This window comes from Octodon degus, unplaced genomic scaffold (assembly GCF_000260255.1).
Source record: "Octodon degus isolate 3935 unplaced genomic scaffold, OctDeg1.0 scaffold00074, whole genome shotgun sequence".
NCBI classification, from domain to species: Eukaryota; Metazoa; Chordata; class Mammalia; order Rodentia; family Octodontidae; genus Octodon; species Octodon degus.
Genome location: NW_004524650.1, coordinates 4,617,269 through 4,622,843, shown reverse-complemented (window position 1 = coordinate 4,622,843; position 5,575 = coordinate 4,617,269).

The following is a 5,575-nucleotide window of genomic DNA, read 5'->3' as shown; positions in this document are numbered from 1 at the left end:
CCTCTCTTTTCTTTGAAAAGCGCTTAACACAATGCATTTGTGATTTGCTATGTTTGGGCACGGAAATGACTATTGCTCAGTGGAGGAAAAATATTTTTCTATGGTTTTTGTTTTTACTTGTTATGGCTGAAATTTTCCTGCTTTGACACGATGGCTAAAATGTGCACAGCATTCCTGTGCCATCCGCGAACATATTTTCAGCATGCCTGTTTTCATGGAGAAAATGAGCGAAGCATAAGCTTGGCACGGCACTGTGCGGGGTGTGTACATGACGACCATCTGTTCCGCATACACGATGCTCTGCTGACACACGAGGGGAGGGAAATCTGTGAAATCAGAATGCGGATTTCGAAAGGTGCTAACTATTGAAATACTTGAGTACTGGGCTTGCAGGCACCGCTCTTGGCATTTACTGAAAAGTTCTTCTCTCCACTTTATCCCTATTTCATAGTTCATGGTCACATCAGTATTTATGTATTTATTTGGTTGTTACTTTCTCTAATAAAAACTATGCCATCTCTGTCACCATTCTTCTCTTGGTGGTCAAAGGAGGGATGGAAAGGGCCAACCTGCAACACATCTCAGCTAAATGTGTCAGCTAGCCCTGCCACTATGGAGAGGGACCTTTTCTGCAGTTCTGTTGGTGCTGGGCGAGCTGACGGAGGGTGGGAAGCAGACTGCACTGCAGTGCTGAGGAACCACCCTCACTGTCCTCTGCTGGATCCTAGCGTGGTGCCAGGATACCAGATCCCTCCGGAGTGACAGGAACTTGTCGCCATGCCCTGTCTACAGTGAGTCTGTCATTCCATGGAGATCTACCATTGGGCTCCATTGTGGTCATGCAAATTTGGGTTCAAAGACGCTGAGCAACACTCAGCACATCTGTGTCCTTGACACACTGACTTAGTATTAGTTGGCCCAACTTAATGCATTTAATTAAATGAAAAGCCTCACTTCCCTGAGGTAATTCTTGATCTGGATGAAATGGAAATGTTGCCATTTCAACGAGAGAAGCAAAAGATCTTCTACAATGTCAGTGGAAGAATGATTAAATCACTTTTGTTTGTTTTTCACAGCAGACAAGTGTGAGTGGAGGAAGAAACTGGACAGATTCTTACTGCTTCCTGACTACAAAAATAATAGTCAGATGGCTCTCAAATGGCCTCCCTTTTGGCTAGGGAGTCAGCGTGTTGGAGATGGAGAATGGATCGATCTGAATAAACCCAGGCTGAAGTGAGCTCACTGTCTTCTGGGCACTCAGACCCATGTTCTGGACACCTGTCTATTGTGACAGGTGACAGTGTCCAGCCCTGCTCTGTCACTTTACTTGGTATACTTGTTCTTCCACAGGAAAAGAGCTTTTGGTGTGCTCCTGAATCCATGCCATAGCTTCTTTTCCTGAGTAAAAATATTCAATGTCAGAGAGACAAGTAAGTCATAATCTGTCCCTGACAGCCCATCATCCAGAAAATTATGCTGAACCATTATCAAAATCAATTTCTGTAGTCTTAATGCAGGTAGAAGACTAACCAAGTTAATGTCAAAGGTGAAGAATGGACTCTTTCATTTGGGTTTAATCAACAAGCATTTGTTTTTTCTTTCTCCAAGAAAAGGAATTTGTAGCAAATATAATACGAAAAAAAAAAAAATCCTGGTTCACCAAAATCTAAACATTTTGAAGCACTTATCATGTGTTTGTTATTTAGGATGAAAAAAATGTCTTCAAATTAGCTGTTGTCTTTTGCAAAATAGTTTAGTAAATGGACATATAAAATTGTCCTAGTCCATGAGCAATTAGGACACTCCAGAAGCAAAAAGAAGGAAGTACTGAATTTTGCCTGGGAATAAGGAATTTCTAGGAGGAAAGAGTTTGTCAATGAACCAAACTGTGATGTGGCAGAAAGGAAAGGGAAAGTGGGCATCCCTTCAGGACCAGTAAATACCCAACAGAACAGACCCAAGGATATATGAGTTCCACAGAGCTTTTTTGTCTGAAATCCTAAGGGCTAATGATATAGGAAGCAAGGTGAAGCTGAACAGAAATGTCTATTGGCCATATTCTACCAGGTCTTAGACAAATGTGTTCTCCTAGAGACTTTTTCTTTCTGTATTTAAGACAGGCTCTACAGGGTTTACAGGGTTTCACTATGTAGATCAGACTCATAGTGATTCTCGTGTTTTCAGCCTTCCAAGTGCTGGGATTACAGGTGTGCACCACCTCGCCCAGCCTCAATCCCAGTCTCAGCGTGCCCTGGGGACAGGGATGGCATGGCAGGCCTGGGATCAAAACCTGGCCAGTGCACTCTGCCTAAGCAGGCATTGGAGTCCATTGAACTATCAGGCTGGCCCCCCTTCCAGACACTGCGCTGCCTGACTGCACACTCTTTAAGCCTTCAGCTTTTCTCTTCATCCAAACATTTTAGGTTAGGGGTGAGGAAAGGTAGACTCTCGCGCAAACCTCTTGGAGGGGGTGAATCCACAGAAAGGAATATCATGGGAGGCCCACTTTAAGGTCTGGCTACCCGGAATAAAACAAAAGTAACAATTTTTCACCATTCAGGAAAGAGCTTAGTTACTCTATACCTCTGTTTTTCATATCAACATTACCTTTCCTTTTCTCACTGCTTTTATCATTTTACAACTTAGGAAAGGGTACAGGTTACAAATAAATGACTGTACTCCATTCTCCCAGGTGTACACTGTCTGACATTCTGGATACAGGTCCAGTCGATATGAGGATCAGTCTGCCTTCTTTTTCCACCTTCCTTTCCTCCTCTTGCCACTCTATCACCATTTGATCATATTCTCTTTAAAGAAAAAGAAATGGCTTCTCTGATTCAGTCCGTATCCCATATTTCTCTGACAGGATATGTAAACATTCCATTTTGTAGCAGATTAATGAAAAGAAAGCGCCCTGTGCAGCAGGCCTCCCTGATTGGAGGTGGCTTCCCAAATGTGCTTATTCACATTTTCACAGCACTGGCTGGGACGCCTGCTGTCCTACATTCTGTTTGTATCGCTCATTTCTTTTTGCCTTTAGCTCCTTCTTTTGGCTTTATCTGTCTATGTTAGCTACTATTTATTTCATAATGTGTGTGTGTGTGTGTGTGTGTGTGTGTGTGTGTGTGTGTGGTATAGATTGTAAATTATATTTTTAATGAAAGGAGTCTCCAACCCGAGGGTTTTGATTTTTATTTCACACCAAAATTAAAGCCAAGATTGGCTTTATTGTCTTTTTTTTTGACATTATAGACTGACTAATTTCATAAGCCCCTTGTTCAGTATGATCTAGCCACATCACATGTTCCGGTTCATCAGAATTCAAGTCCTATGATTAAATGTAACAAAAAGTTTGAATATGGCCCAAACACTCCCATTTCAAATTTAAATGAAAACCTGTTGTGTCAGTCAAGTATATGTGACATATGCAACATAAAGTTTTAGCTGTTTCAGTGATTTGGGAAGAGAAAAACAAGGATCAAGTGGTTTTCTACTGATCTGGGATTAGACTGAGGTTTATAAACTTTGTAATTGCATTGCTTATGTTTCTCTCACAAAACGGAAGTACACAATTTTAATATTTAAGCCAAAGCATTGTATCTGTGATATGGAATACCTTAGTAAGTTTCAATAAGCACAGATCAGTTCCAGAGGTTCATGTAGTCTCACATCATTTCTCTTGATATATCAGGCAAAGTTCATCATGTGTTACTATTCAATGAAAATTTACTGGTGGAAAGAAATCTTTACCAATTAATGACTAAGTTAACGATTACCTAATCTCTATTGCGAGCACAAGAAAGTCATGGAAAGAGTGCACAATTAGGTTTACAGGGGAACCTTTAATACTCTGAAGACGAGTTAATTGTGTCTTACAGCATGCCTGAATTCTACTGACTATTTGGTATTGATGTTTTGAGCTTTTGATATATGGATAACCTTTTCAAAATTAGTTCCTCTTTAATCATTTCTCTTTTGTTCATTCAACAAGAGTGTAGACATTGATCTTGAAACATCTTTTGTTTCTTTGAATACAGCAAGAACTTTAGAAATTAATTCATCTAATTCAAGTATTAACACTTTTGTTTTCAGGTAATAAAGGTGTTGAGGGATTTGAGAGTGATAGATGTATGATGACAACTCTGGTTACTAAGACAAACTGTGTTAATGAGCTGAATATGGGAATTCTGCGCTATGGTGTATTCTTCTTTTAGCTTGCTGTGAAGTACAATAGAGAGGCTTCCAAAGGCTGCAGCTAGTGAAGGACTGAACAGTGCTGACTTGAGCAGGAAGTTAATTTTTTAGATATAACCTGAAGTCTGGAAACAAAATGCTGGCGACACTGGTCAGAAACTTAGTAACGGTAGAGTCACTATCCCTGTGTGTCTTTCTCTCATGCAGCAGCTCATGGTCACAAAAACAGCTGCTGCACCTGTATTCCTCATGATGGTGTTTACATTGCATGCAGAAAGTGCAATATTGGTGGAAGGCCTGAGATTTCTCAATCAAAGTGTTTATTCTAGAAGGACCACACATGTATTTCTGTACAGATATTTTACTAGTCAGATCCCAGGTCCCAAGACATTCCTAGAACAGTAACTAAAACTGACACAGAACAAGGAATAGTGGATGGGGACTAAGCCAGAGAACCAATAATATATGCCAAAGGATGTACTAATTACAACCACAGTGGCGTCATTTATTCTCATTCATTCTCTCTCTCTCTCTCTCTCTCTCTCTCTCTCTCTCTCTCTCTCTCTCTCTCTCTCCTCTCTCCAGAACCAGGGATTGAACTAAGGCCCTTGTGCTTGACAGGCAAGCGCTTATTCCACTAAGCCATCTCCCCAGCCCCTATTTTCTCATCTTAATCTTTTAGGTAAGAGTTTTGTGACATAGGGAGACAGCTCGCTGCTTTTCATACATTCTTCTTTTATTGGTTGTATTTCTCAGGACTTCCTATGATGATTTTTTTAGTAGGTGGATTAAATTTCACTAAATATTCAATAACTTATGTGCAGAAACCAACATGAGCCAATATGACATACTGTGACTATTAAGTCCACTACTACTGTATGTCCCAAATACTACATCGGAACCCCCTAAATTCTATGCATTAGAACAATAGTCACTTATTGTTGAAGATCTGTGTATAGTTGATTAGTTTAGGCTATGCAAGAAGCTCTGGTGTGCTCTGTCCTTCCCTTTGTCCTGTAGGGAACAGCATGCAAAGTCAGGAATGCGGTGCCCAGGAGGAGGTCATGGTGCAGCACAGCGCCCCCACCCCGCCCTTTCCCAGCCTTTGCTTGCATCATGTCCAATAACACATCACTGGCCAAAGTTCACCCTGTAGCCCAGTGCAGAATCAAGGGGCAGTTGAGCAACAAACACGGCCACAGACTGGGAACATTTTTGAAGACTAACCTAATCTTCTACAGTATTCTGTCAACTTTAGGCATCACATCTGAAAAATAATGATAGATCTGGCAGACTCAGAATAGCACAGCACTATATTTACCCTATTTCTGAAAAACTCTGGTGTAAATACTGCCCCATATCCTAAACATACATTTATACA